At 42.8% G+C, this 15168-nt stretch overlaps 1 protein-coding gene across 1 annotated transcript in view; it reads left to right on the plus strand.

The window, feature by feature from the left end:
* The first annotated feature begins 383 nt into the window (after positions 1-383).
* NFKBIZ (NFKB inhibitor zeta) overlaps positions 384-15168 on the plus strand; it is a 34564-nt gene continuing 19779 nt past the window's right edge. Inside the window, exon 1 of the mRNA XM_053386235.1 lies at positions 384-571. The gene's annotated coding sequence lies outside the window, so the exon portion shown is untranslated. The remainder of the gene's footprint in view (positions 572-15168) is intronic.

A 15168-nucleotide genomic window follows, 5' to 3' on the forward strand; every position in this document is an offset into this window, starting at 1 on the left:
CGCTATTTGCTTTGAGAACAACAACAAAAGCACCCCTGGAGCCTTGACTACTAGTCCTCTCCGTCGTCCGGGCACCGGTCCGGGTTTTCCGGCAACTCAGCGGGGTGGGGAACGTCCCGGTGACCGGCTCGCCCAGCGAGGGAATTTCCTCCATGCCGAAAAAGTCCGAGCTGCAACTCTCGTCCCTCCACCCCGACTTCCTCTCTCACGTCACGACATTCCCCTTTCACCCCTCCCCCTTTTAACCATTGCAACACCAACCAGGCAACTCAGGACTGAATCACAGGCGATAATGATATCGGGGCGTGCGGGGGGTGGGGGGTGGGGAGGAAAGAATCCCCGAAGACGTCGAGCTTCGTTGTGAAACTTTCCCTTTTGGCTGGAGAGGCAGCGCGTGGCGGTGACGGGTTTGGGGCGGGGGAGCTTCTGCCGGCAGAAATTTTAAGCCTCCGAGGGAAATGTTCGCTTTGCCATAGAGACGGAGCACATAAGCAGCTGAGGACCCGTTAAGCAGCCGGGAAAACCATCTAGCTCGCTCCCTGAAACCTAGCTTCACTCCCGAGACATGAAGGTATATAAATATATATGTTTCCTTATCCTTTAAAAAGGCGAAACCGTGTGCTTTTCACACAAAAGCCATTTATATTGGGGTGTGGGAGAGAGAGGAAGAGGCCTCTTTACAGGTGCATGGCAGACAGACTTGGCATGGAGGTTTTCACCAGCTGAATTTCTGTCTAAAACACTTTTATTGTCCATTCCGGGTCGCCCAACCACTACCACAGTGTCCTTTCTCTTGGCAGATCAAGATGAGCAGGTGACAGCAAAGGTTGCAAAGTTTTTAGCTGGGGCAATCAGATTAAGATCCACTATTTGTCTATTGATTCAAAACCCTAAAATGTATTTTATATAATTGACTTTTTATTTCTATTCTTTGTATATCGCATTGTTGTTTTATTGCTATGGCCGATGGCTGATGCAAATAAAGATTCATTCGTTCGTTCATTCTGTTAAAAACACAGAGGTTCTGTCAACAAACAAACAGCAAGCCTGGTTTAAGTTTTGGAAACTTATTTCATGTTGTTATTGTTATTCCTGTTGGACCAGATGGCCCTCGGGGTCCCTTCCAACTCTGCAATTCCATTATTCTTTTATTTGCACGTGGGAAATCTGAGGTTTGTGGGGCAGGGAGGGGAAAGGGGGTTTGTTGCCTCTCTGGTTATTGAAAGCCAACTTTTAAGGAAACACACACACACACACACACACAGAGAGAGAGAGAGAGAGAGAGAAATGTGGTTGGCTGCACATGCGCACCTGTTGGCTCCAAATAGAATTAGTTGTGCTTAACTGCCAGTAAAAATCATTAGATGGGTTGGTCCTGACTGACAAGTCATCTTGAACTGACAGGAACTTCAGTGTCATTCAATGGAACTGGATTAGGGTCTCTAAGTATGAATGGGAATGAGGGACAGTTGAGATGGCAAGGTAGTGTGGACAAGCAGCTATTTCTGGCTTAGAGCAAACCCAACACGGAGTGTGGTACTTTTAAAGCAAACATGTTTATTGTGGCACAAGCTTTTGTATTCTAGAGTCCATATTATCAGATCAGATGCAGGAAGTGTTATCCTAAGCTGGCAGGTGTGTGTGTTTGAAATAAATCTCTATCTGTAAATAAATACACACACACACACACACACACACACAGGCAAGAAGTGAGGTCAGGAGGAAATGAACGCAACAAACAAGGCTCTGATAATCATGTGTAAAGCTTAAATGTATGTAAAATGTAAATGATTACAGTGACCACCCTAAATCTACGTTGATAACACAAACATCCACGTAATAACCCACCAGCTAATTTACAGGGCTCAGAAGACACTTTCTGTATGAACTTGTTTGCTACCTTGGAGCCTCTGTTTCAGAGAATTCTGGGAACTGTTCTGCTGGCTCTTGTCACAGCAGTCTTCAGGAAGCTGGTACCCTCCAGATGTTTTATACTGCAGCTTCCATCAGGCTAGCAAAGACTGTGCCACACCATAACTCTACTAGCACCCCAGGATAGCAACAGGGGAGAAAAGTCTATCTACTGCACATGGGCAAGCCCACCACTGGACCAGTTAATGGGTTGAGGGCCCACTTCCATCTCTGGGTTCCTCTGAGCCATCCTTAATGAAGAGAGATACTGGAGCTTGAGGAAGTAGGTGCCATCTTCCTCCTGCATCCCAGTCCACACAATGCTTAATGCTGAGAGGGTCCTGGAGAAAGTTGACTTTGCTTCTGCTGACACCAACATAACCAACTTGCCATTCCTGTTTTGCTTGGAGAGAGACAAACCAGGAAGCTTGAGCTCATACTTGTTTCCCTGTAGTAAGAATCAGTATGGCATGGGGTGGAGTGGCAAAATCAGAGAGTTCTGAGTTTTGTTGCGGCTGCAGAGCTGGCATCGGCACCATGGGGTGAGTTATAGAGCTGATAGGAATTTGGACAGAATATAGATAGAGCTGATAGAAATTTGACAGTCTCTGTTGCCATCAGTAAGTTGTCATGCTTTGCTGTCTCTCCAAAGAAAGGGTCTATTTTTCTGTGTGCTTTCTTTTATATATGTCTTATGAATATGAATGAGAGGGTTACTCTGTGTCTTTCGCTTTCAATTTCTTTTTTGCTTTTACTTCTTTTACCAAACCAATAAACATATTCAGAACACAAAAAATCCTCTTTACTGTACAAAGGGAGACAGCAGGCTTTCACGGAAATCAACTTAATATGTCAGAGGTTTTGAGAAATAGTAACAAAGTTAAAATTTTCCAGTTTTGAAAACTACTTTGTGTATAACTTTAGTTATTCTAGAAGAAAATAATTAACTGTTTATGGGCTTTTGTATTACCATTCTGACCAGCACTATATTCAACAAAGGATTATTGAATGTTTGAACACAGGTAGAATGCATAGTTGATTTTATTCTCAGCTTTATATTACTTCAGCAGAAACGATGTGCTGCATTTCCTGCTGAGATTCATTTCATTCCTCTGAACCTAAATTTTAAACTGAGCATTCCCATTGCTTTTTGTGGGGTTTAAAAATAGCAGTGCATTGACTACAGTGTAGTCAATCCAGTGTAGTCAATCCAGGAACAAAGTCAAATAATGCAATCCTATACCTGTTTAGAAAAAAGCCCAATTGAGTTCAGTGGGACTTACTCCCAGGAAAATGCATATAGGATTGCTACCTAACTTATTTTCTGCTGTTTGATGAGTTCAGTTCAGTTTTAAGAAATGAATTCGAGATAATAGTTCAGTTTCAAGAAATGAATTCTTGATTGCTTTTAATTCTTGAACTTCTTTGCTGCACATTTAGAATCAATAAGAGAAAAGTGAAAATCATTATTGAAAATCATAATGTGCCTGCTTTATTTCATACACATTTTCTTGTCTTTCGCTAATTTTTTGAAATTGGAGATATCATATGTCATGTCACCAGCTAGTCAACGCTTTGTTTGGAAAAATGGCCAGCTAAATGCCTTTGGAAACCTTAGAAGTTGAGGACACATCAACAGTGTTTTTGTGTTGTTTTCCCCTCCATCATCTTGTACTGAGAGAAAGATCGCAGGGGAAAGGGTGTATGTTATGTATGGTTTTGTTTTGTTTAATTTTTTACATTTATATCCAATCTTTCCTCCAAAGAGCTCAAGGTCATTGACATGGTGTCTCACTCCCCACCACACACCACTATACTGTACCACACTGGTTGTAGTAGGGAAGTAGGGAAAAAGTGAGTGATTATCTTATCCATTGTTTGTGTTTGTGTGGGTCCTTTGGTTGTACCAGCCCTATATTTGTGATTGACAATTGAGTTATTTGTTCCGCATGCTGGTTATGTCCTGCTTTTAGATTGTAGCAGAATTGTGATGTTGGTTGTGTTGCGCTATGTGGGGATGTGCCTGATATCAAGCATATTGTTATGAGATTGTGGGGTTTTTTGGAGGGGGGTCAGACTCCCCTAAATCTCTGGATTCAGTAAAGCATTAGAATTTAAGCATACCTCTGAATTCTTGGTGTCAAAAATAACACAGACCAGCTTCTTCATGAGGTCATTACTTAGTAATGGCCAAGTTGCTGACCTAACAAATGGCAGGATGATGGGCCATTAAGTTAGATGGCTCTTGGGAGCAGCCCCTGCCTGAGCTCAGAAGGAGATAGTTGGCAGAGACAAGGAGAGTTTAGTTTTAGGATTGAAGTTTGCCTGATGTGGGCTGGAGGAAAATTGTTTTGGTCTGTTAAACACAGCAGGATGGAGAACCGGGAGGGGTGGGGATGGTCACAACACAATGTGGGCTGACAGTTCGACTCCAACATGGCAGGACCCACATGGAGTGTAATGATAGGAACCTCACTATACCAGGCTCAGGTTATATATGTGTGAGTGTAAATAAACCCTATATCATAAAGATACCACAGTCTCCACTGTGCCTCATTTCCAAGGAAAGCATGAATCCTGGGTAAGTGCCTGGACCCCTGAAATCTTGCACCGTTTGGAGATTTGGGTGGCATGTAACAATGCAATCCATGGACAGAATCATTTTCAAATGGAAACGAAGGGTTTCCATTAGTGGCTTAAAATGCAGCGAGGTGACCCCCCCCCCCCCCGCGCGCGTTTCAGGTTGCATTTGCATGGAGTCATTTCACATCAGAGAGGGGACAGGGATTTCTCCACCTGATACACAGGACATTTTTTGTTTCCCCACCTCTGCAACCCCACAAACTTCTACTCATTAAACTGTACTCTGTGCCTGTGTGATGGCTGCTGGGTATGTTCACTTTGCTGCTTCCACTGCATCCAAGTTTTCTAATCGGAGTGAACCTGGTTTGAGGGGGAAAATAGCAGTATTTGTCAAGAAACTGCAGGATCAGTATGGATTGTGGCTAACATTGTGTGAATGCGGCTTTAAGCATTAGCTGTAGGAGTGCACTGGATGTGGAGCCAGCGATCATTTGAAAGCCACTCATTTAAATTTAGGGGCAGGCAACCCAGACAACTGCCTAGGGTGCTGAGCAGACGGGGTGCCTGTCGTGGCCTATCCGCTCAATAGCTGAAACAATAATACAGACAGTTCATAATCACGGTTACAAAGCTGGCAACACAAACCTGCACGGTCATGATTTCATTACAACTCTTTTTTGTTTCAATCCATGAGAAATGTACATCTATGGCCATTAAAAAAACACCTGTGTGAGTCATCTGTGATCAGATCCTTTCCTGCAAATTTATTGTCAATGATAAATGATGTCTACAAATGGTGCATCAAATTTATTAAACAGGCAACAAATGCATTGAAAGAAGGTATTCAGAAAGGCACACCAAATCTGTTTCCTTACCAGGGTACCATTTAGTCTAGGACTGGCCCAGTCTGTGGATGGAATGGCTTGGTGGCAGTAAACTTGCTTAAACCACAAATACTAGCTCTACAGGGTGCAGAGAACTTTTGCACTTAAGCAGAATGAGGTGGTAGTGTTCACTAGATGGGTCTTTGAGTCTCAGGGTCTGAGCTGCAGATGACCTGGCAATCCTAAGGCATGAATGTTTTTCAGAAGAACTTGTTCAACACTGTTTATCTTGTCTGCAAAGAACTCCTAATTAGCCTCCTTGGAGTGTAATTTAACAGCCACTAGTTTAAACTTCACTGTGTGATCTGCATGGGGATACTATTACAATTGAATTACATGGTGTACTTAGGGAGATTTTCCTCCCACTGTCACCTTCCTTGCACTGAGAGGAGAAGAAAGAGGAGTAAGTTTTGTTTTTTATCATTACATGTAAATTTGAGGTTTCATTTCATTGCAGGAAATGAATGAGCTGTGAGGTAATGATGCTACAGTGTATTGCACACAGACTAAAATAAATCCATAGTCTTAAAGGAAAATCTGGCATGGATTTTGAGAAGAGCTGGCATTTGACATGGCATGCTTGAGCAGTCTTGTCTATTACCGCCTAGGAGATTAAATCAAGGTCTTTTCCTGTTTTGTTTTGGTTTTTGCTTCTAATGAACATGTTAGTTCATGCACATTAGGCCCTTGAGTAATTCAATGCACATGAAATAATAAAAAGAAAAGTATTGATTTCTTGTTGAATAAAATGTTATTTTGAAGAGGATAAAATGGCCTGGCATTTTGATAGTTCTAAAAATGTGTGTCATGTGGACATGATAGCTCAAGATGGAGTTAAAAGATTTTAACTCAATTTGGTATGCAGGAGAAGGAAAAGCAACTTCATTTTTGGCAGAAAAGACAGAGTAGGAAAAGGTGTGGTGGTGTTTATTAAGATAATTTTGGTGGATTTTTTTTTGGGGGGGGGTAAATTTCTCAGAAACTAATGCTCTGATTGTCCCCATAGCTCAATGATGTGTCTCAAACACTTGGTAAGTTAGGGTCTTCCTCTGCATGCAAAGACAGGCTCCAGCAGATTGAGCAGACGGGACCAATTGTGGGTCCAATGGTCAAGAAGGCGGTTTCTGCATGTGCTATAGAGGGAAAGTGAGGGCAGATAGGGTTCTCTAACCTGGGAAAGTAGCCCATCTAAGAGAAGGAAAACTCTGATCCTAAACCTCTGCTGCCTTGTGGGATATCTTCAGGAGAAGAAAAGGCTAAGGAGTAAATCCTACACAAATCTGGACGGTTAGATGGTGACTTGTTTGCCTCCTTCTGGCAATTCCTGCAGCCAAGCTGGTGCCAAACATATTGCTCTGCTTTCCTTTGGACCACATCAGGGAGTCGTAGAGACTTGTTGTCTGGGCAGCCCAGGACCTCCATAGACACCACCCAGGCTTGCACCCCCGGGAGGTCACTTTGGTGTTGCTAACACAGCTGTTTGACCTCACCCCGGGAGGCACACTCCATTGTCTCTTGAGACAGATGGATACCAATAATGCTCTGATTGAGATGAAATGTCATACGCAGTATGATGTGCCATACAAAGCTCTGTAAAGATGAAATAAATCAGCTGTTCTGCTATGGCATTGTACTGTTTGCATCAAAATGCTGTAATTGACAATGAAACTTCCTGATTTCCCAAAACGAAAAAGAGAAACAAAGATCCAGTCATTGCATTGTTTAGGGAAGTGTTGATGTTGCCGTGGAGAAACTAGCTTTTTAACTGGGAAATTATTTTAATTTCTTAAACGATAAGCCTGGGGTATCATAAAAAGTTTTCCAAGCAAATATACAATAGTTCAATACATCACAAAATCTCCATTATAAATGCAGTTTTATCAACATAAACAACAGAGACACTTGTGGCACCTAGAAGACTGATGCCTAATGTTGTATGGCATGCGTTTTTGTGGACTACAATCCATTTCTACAGTTGCACGAACCCCTGATGTTGTGGGTGATATTAGGTCCTGTAACAGTGCTGCCAGAATAGACATGGAGACAGAATTGGCCTGCTCTTCCTGATGAGTAGCCATTTTAGTTTGGAGGGCCAAAGGGGCTATCTGTAAATGTCTGCCAGTGCAATCCTATGTTTATTCAGAAGCAAGTCCCACTGAGTCCTGGGACACTTAGTCCTTAGTGCATATTGTTATGCTCACTCTCAACAACAAATTTCTGGGGTTCAGTACTCACCCAGGATTGTTTTTTAGGGGGAGGAGATCACTGGAGGCTTACAGTGTTGTATAATATTTGAGTTTATTTTCAAATATACATATTGAGTAGATTAAATATTCCAACGAACAGCCAAATCCACTGCCTCATATCAGATCTCTGGTGGAAGGTAGCCAGTACCCCAAAATGCTGCTGGCTTAAAGAGCCAGGAAAAAAACCTGCTTTTTCTCTTAGTCTGTGTCACACTTGGAATCTGCAGAAAATTGGCCAGCTTTCCTCCTTGCCCTGATTAAAGGGAACAAGGATAAGTCATCTTCTTCAATCTTCTCTTAGCCTTCCTGGGCCATTTATCAGTCAACAGTCAGCTCCCATAGAGACATACATTGTCTGTAATTTCCTGAACAAAAAATGTGCCTGACAACTTCCCCAGAACTTTTAAGGGAATAGCCAGCAGTATCTTCTGCTCCATTAACTCTATTCTGTACAAACTTCCAATCTTACAACAATTCAATATATTTGTGTGACACGCCTTGAGGTCAACTCAGAAGGCTGGTAGATGGCACAAAGATGGGCCCGCCATTCTGTCTAGAACAGCACAGTAGGTCATTTTTTTGCCCTTATTCCACAATCCCTTTATGCACCAGAGGATGTCTTCTTCCATGCAGGTTAGATACCAGAACTCAAAGTTGAAGCTACATCATCAGGCCTAGACATTAGAGACTCACCATGGTTATTTAATGGTGAGGGAAATTCATCATGTCCCTGCCCAAAGGTCTTCTGTGTTGGTGCTACTTCACATCTTGCAGGATATAAAGTGGCATTGGAAAAAGCCCCAGAGCCAAGCCATGGTTGCAATGAAACACTGCTATCATGACAGAACAGTCCCTTCACAATCACTGCCCCCCCCCCCCAGTGATACTTGTGCAAAATCACAGCCAGCTTTATGATTACCATAAGAAGAGCCCTGGTGGATTAGGCTAAAAGCCATCTGCTCCACCATTCTGTTCTCACAGTGGCCAGCCAAATGTCTATGGGAAGCCCACAAGCTGTATTTAAGTCCAGCAGCACTCACCCCTCTTGCACCAGTATTTGGAGACATACTCCCTCAGTACTGGAGGTAATTTACAGCCATCATGGCTAGTAGCCATAGACAGACTTATACTCCATGAATGTCTAAACCTTTGAAAAACCATTTAGGTTTGTGGCTTATAATTTCCTGGGTTCCTTTTTTAAAAATTGGTTTTACATTAGCCCCTTTCCAGTTCTTAGGCACGGAGAACAACTGTAGGGATAAGTTCCATATCAGTCATTTCACATTAGAACACTTGGGTAGATGCCATGTAGACCCGGTAATGTTAGTTTATCATTGGAAGCACATTACACATAGGTGAATGCCCTCAAAGCCTCTCCATTCTTTCCCCAGACATGCTATGCATCATGTGGGTGTTGATTTGTTGCTTATCATTTACTGATTTGATTCTCCTCCCTAGAAGGAAGCCTGCTGTTGGCATGAATGTGTTCCGGTTGTTGCAACAGTTTTGGCTGCCCTAGACAGGTGGCTTGAGGCAGATGTGACCATTAACATGTATTACAGTGTTTGCTAGGGCAACTGGTGGCTTCCCTCAAACTGAATTGGAATTCATTTTAAAAGCTGATCTCCTCCCCCTCCCCCTCCTCCTCCTCCTCCTCCTCCTCCTTCTAATATAGCAATGGATTTGATGTGGGGTTACTTACATGCTCCTACAGTAGGGATGAACTGAAGGAGATATGCTAGGTCTCCTTGGAGCCTCTTTCTTGCAATTGTTGCTGTGCTCTTCCCTTAGAAAACATCCTTAAACTGTTCTCTAGAAATGCTACCTACAAAACTGCAGTTTGATATATGGCGCCATCCTTGTAAAATCAAGCTGTACAGAAAAAGGATCACCATCATATTCATATTTCAAACTTCCACAGAGTAGTAGTATTGATGACAACAAAAATCCCAAAAAGCATCTCGGGACACTTTAAAGTCTAATAGTTTTATCGCCAACACACCCGAGAAGACTTGAGACAATAAAGATGAGTAACAGGTTATATTTATTAAAATATAACAACGAAAGAATCTCCCAATCAGGACAATTAAACCAAATTAACCAAAACTGATGAGGTCTGGGTGGTTAGGTGGATTGATGGGATGATTTCAACTATCCCCTCACCTAAGCCAATTGCCAGCCACACATGAGATTATGCAGCAAGGCTTGAAGAAACTCCTTCCTCTTCAATGTGTGCTGTTTGGGTATATGAACCTGACATGTACACTGTGGTTCCATTGGCCAATATTAACCTCAATGAGAAGAGGGGAGAGTGTGGTGTGGAGTGGGCTTAAATAGCCTGTTCTCCCTGATAGGGCAAATTGCCCCCATATTGTTGCCCATGTTACCCCTGGGTCCCATCTATTCTCTTCTTGCATTGCGTTTTGTAGCTCCATGAGAACTTGTGACAGAACAAAAATTAGTATTTGATGTGCAAAAAAGGACTTTTTGTACTTCATACTGGCAATCTCACTAGCCAATGGATGCCAATTCCAATAAAAAAACTATCCTCACTTTTTTGGAAGAGAGATGAAAAGAGCACTAGGCTCTATAACAGTTATAGAAGGTTCTATCCTGTCTCCCATGTTATTTGATATCTACATGAAACCACTGGGAGGTGTCATCTGGTAATTCAAAGTGTGGCATTACCAGTATGTGTATTATGCTCAACTCTCTTGCTCCACACTGTCCGATTCAGGAGAGCCTGTGCAAGTGCTCAGCTGCTGTCTGGAGGCAGTGATTGGCAGGATCAAGGTAATTAAACAGAAGCTGAATCCTAATCAAGGTAGCAGCTTTGTGGGTTAGTGATTCCCAGGTCTTAGAATTAGATATATGTCATATTAATAACAGGGAGGCAGTTTCCCTTAGAGAACAGGTGCATAGTCTAGGAGTACTCCTAGATTTCAAATTGCCACAGGAAGTGCATGTGGCCTCAGTGGCAAGAAGTCTATATCCAGCTTCTGCTGGTTCATCTGCTAAAACCAGTCTTGGACTGGGATAACTTGGTTGTACTAGTGTATGCTCTGATAACTTCCTGATTGGATTATTGCAATTCACTCTATGGGGAACTTTCTTTGAATACTGTCTGGAAGCGGCAGCAGTACAGAATGCTGCTGCCCAATTTCTGAATAGGTCATCTAAATGGAACCCCAGAACACCAGTCCTGAAAGCAATGCACTGGCTGCCAGCGAGCTACCAGGCCCAATTCAAGATGCTGGTACTGATCTACAAGGCTGCAAATGGCTCAGGAGGACCCAATTACCTGAAGGAGTGCCTTCCCCAGTACCAATCAACTTGGATTTTAAGAAGTGTAGTTGACACCCAGTCAACACAGCATGGGAGCTGCTATACAAGGCAAGGCCTTCATAATGGTGGCACCCTGACTTTGGAAATCCCTCCCTGTTGAGATCATGGACACGTTCCTCCACATTATTTTCACTCATGCAACACCTTAAGATTCATTTGTTCCAGCAAGCCTTTTGATCATAAAGGGAGAGTCAACATGCATAATTTAAAGTTGGCTCTTATATTTTACCTTATACTGTATGGTGTTTTGTGCTGTGGTTTCATTTGTGTGTGTGAATTTTTCATGTTAGCTGCCTTAAGTTCTCAAAGGAGGAAAGGCAAAGAACGGAAACAACAAAATCAACAACATCACTTTTATTATTAGTCGGCACTGAGCCCATTCTCTAGTGATAAGGATAGGGCAGCTGCTTTTGTGTAAATTAACCTGGACTTCTACAGTGTTACTTTATTCCTGTTCGTGGAGCAGGGGAGAGCGGATTGACATCAGTGGCAATCACTTTGGTATAGCAAATATTTGTGTAGATAATGCAATGTTTGCTAATTATAAATTGTCTACTTTGTGAATGTTCTTGCAACCAGCTTCCTGTATGGTGTCAATAAAAGAGTCTTATCAGTTAATTTATTTAGCTGTTTTTCTGTTAGTTCAGTGATAGTCATCTTCAAATATCTAAAGGGCTGTCACATGGAAGATGGAGCAAGTTTGTTTTCTCCTGCTTCAAAGGCTAGGACCCGAACCAATGGCTTCCAACCAAGCCAAAGAAACCAAGGGGCATTCTGACTAAACATCTGGAAGAACTTTCTGACACTAAGAGCTTTTCAACAGTGGAACAGACTTCTTTAGAAGGCGATGGATTCTTCTTCATTGGAATTTTTAAAGTAGAGGTTGGATGACCACCTGTCATGGATGCTTCAGTTGAAATTATTGCATTGCAGAGGGTTGGACTAGATGGCCCTTGGGGTCTCTTCCAAATCAACAGTTCTTTGATTCTATGGCAACCTTCATTGAGGAGAGGAAATGCAGCACATGCTGTTCAAAGGGGCAGATTGAGTAAAGTTAACTTTTATCCTTCTGCTGTGCCTCTTTGACACCAAAGTTGCAATCCTATGCAGCTACTTGTGTTGCAGCTAGATGTGATGTTAGTCCTCTAGATGCAGTTTGTTGTTGTTTAGTCGTTTAGTCGTGTCCGACTCTTCGTGACCCCATGGACCAGAGCACACCAGGCACTCCTGTCTTCCACTGCCTCCCGCAGTTTGATCAAACTCATGCTGGTAGCTTCGAGAACACTGTCCAACCATCTCGTCCTCTGTCGTCCCCTTCTCCTTGTGCCCTCCATCTTTCTCAACATCAGGGTCTTTTCCAGGGAGTCTTCTCTTCTCATGAGGTGGCCAAGGTATTGGAGCCTCAGCTTCACGATCTGTCCTTCCAGTGAGCACTCAGGGCTGATTTCCTTAAGAATGGAAAGGTTTGATCTTCTTGCAGTCCATGGGACTCTCAAGAGTCTCCTCCAGCACCATAATTCAAAAGCATCAATTCTTCGGCGATCAGCCTTCTTTATGATCCAGCTCTCACTTCCATACATCACTACTGGGAAAACCATAGCTTTAACTATATGGATCTTTGTTAATGTACATATATTTTTGGGAGTCGTATGAGCAACAATCTGAACTATCTCCATAGTGAGTGGTGAGGAGAGGCAGTTGTTCCTCTATTTTTCTCTCTGCCAGGTTCTTGAGGAAAACCCCCCTCTTCAAGGCTATCTGCATTTCAAATGAAGCCTCCATTGGCACCAATGGGAGCTTCCCTTGAAATGAAAATAATAACTTCAAAGGAGTGATTTTGCTGGGAATCCGACAAAGAGAGAAATAGTTGAACTTTGCCTCTTCACCCACATTCTTGGGGATCCTGCCATATCAGCATCTTCTTCTTCATCACCATCCATTCTATGTACATGACCAAGTCAGCGTAATAATCGCTGGAGACATGCTGGGAATGTGGGCTTGGATGATCACATCTTTGAGAGTGTCTTGATGCAGGACATACGGAAGGCATTGAGGTGTTGTTCCTGGCAGGTGTAAGTTGCCTCTGTCTCACTTCCATAAAACAGCATGCTCAGCACGCAAGCTGAGCATCCTATCTTGTTGAGCAGTGTGAAGAGTCTATTTCTGCTGACGAGGTCAAGGTCTATGAAGGGGCATTTCTGCTCTCGACATTCCTTCTGCAGCAGGCACAGAGAGAAAATCCTGTTGACATCTGAGCTATAAACAGTCCCCATAGAAACACAAATTTGTAGTTTTCTGGACTGAACATTATCCTTGGCTGTTCAGCTAATGGCTGTTATCCAATGCATCTTTGCCCAAATTAGACTTATGTGCCAGTTACACCCATTCCTGAAAACTGCAGATTTGGCTGTGATTACATGTTTTAGTTACATCCTATCTGGATGTAACCACACACAATTGTTTTATTAAATAAAAACACATCTGATCAGGCTGTTCAGCTGCTTCTGCATGGACACTTTTCTAAGAACCTAAACCCTAGGGGCCACACAGCACTGCTGTTTCACAGTTACTGGTCCCTTCTCCATTTACATATCAAACAATGGTTTAGCATGAACAGCATCACCTGCACAACTGTCTTCTGTGCTCTCCCTCACACCTGGTCGAGCACTAAAGTGTACAGTGGTGATCATGGGAACCTCCTATGCTGTTTTGCTCACGAAATTGAAAAGGTACAATTTTTTATTGGACAAATGTGTATTGCAAGCATGGTCATTTTTGTGATGCTCCCATTTCAGTAAGACTTAAAATTTGCAGGCAAATGTCCTTTTAAGTTACGGCCTTGATTAATCATTAATCATTTCCACAAACAACTGTCGCCTTTGATTCCTTGCTGCGTTATGTACGGTGATCTATTAATGCCAAGTTTTTCCACTCTGGGAATTTCTCCTGGCCTTAGAGAATCTATAAAATGTTGATGGTCAAAAAATGTTTAATTGGCACTTTTAAAAGTTATTTTGTAATACAAGAAATGAATGGTTAACTTGAGAGGCACAGCTATAGTGGTTTTAAGTTTCACTTTCTCTTGTGCAGATGATTTATTTTCTTTACCAGTTTTTGTGGATATCTGCTTGTATAAGGTGGTTTTGTGCTTTGTATGCATACAGGGCTGGGCACCTGGCTTTCATCCATTGCAACCCCCTGATGGTTGGGAGACCCTCCAAAACAGTATGCACAGAAGGCTGTAGCAGGGGCTAGGATTGGTAAAAATTGGATGCTCCACCTTGCACAAGCGCAAGTACTTTCTGCTTCCAAAGCCACCACTGGATACAACCTTAAATTACTTTTCCATTAAGAAGAGCCCTGCTGGTTCACACCAAATCCTCATCTACTCCAGCATCCTGTTTTCAGAGTGGCTAACCAGATGTTTATGGGTTCCTGATAAAGCAGGGCATGAAAGCAACAATACTCTCCCCATTCATGCTAATGGGCTGCATTTGTGATATGAGCAGCATAGTTACCACACTTTCATAGGACCCACAGGCACATAACTTTGCACAATATGACAGCCTTTGTTTTCTAGGCCTCAGTTGGTCATAGTTATTCCTTTTTAAACAAGAATGATTAGTGACTGCTGTATGTTTTTTGCCAGCCACACTTATAGCTAGTGAAATGTGCAAAAAGCTCTGAGGACTGATGTGAACAAAAATCTGTTTATATTGTTTTCCTTTCTTGAAGAAGTTTTGTGTGACATAAACATCATACCTCTGCCCTATTTGGCAGGTTGGGCCTGAGAGACAGAGACTGGCCTGTTGTCATCTGGGAACTTCCTTGCTAAGTTTGGATTTAAACCCAGCAGTTCTCCCTGGGCAAAGCCCCACTGCTCTATCCACTACAACACTTTGGCTCAATGTGTGGCTTTAATTAATTCCTCTTTGGCAAACCAGCATACAGAGCTGGACAGATTATCAGCTAAGCACCAGGCATTCTGTTAATGCCTTAAGAGGGGTGTGTGGGTAGATGAGTGTGCTCCCCCTTCATCACCATTTAAGCCACCCAATTCATGGTGGGGGACCTACTGAAGTGGGGGGGGGGCTCCTGTACTCACAGAGGCTCCCTGCACATGAGAACCACATCAGGGTTTTAAAATCAGAATCTGGGGGTGAGTGGAATAGTTATACTACTGTGCTTGTCCCTTGGCT

This window comes from Podarcis raffonei, chromosome 4 (assembly GCF_027172205.1).
Source record: "Podarcis raffonei isolate rPodRaf1 chromosome 4, rPodRaf1.pri, whole genome shotgun sequence".
NCBI classification, from domain to species: domain Eukaryota; kingdom Metazoa; phylum Chordata; class Lepidosauria; order Squamata; family Lacertidae; genus Podarcis; species Podarcis raffonei.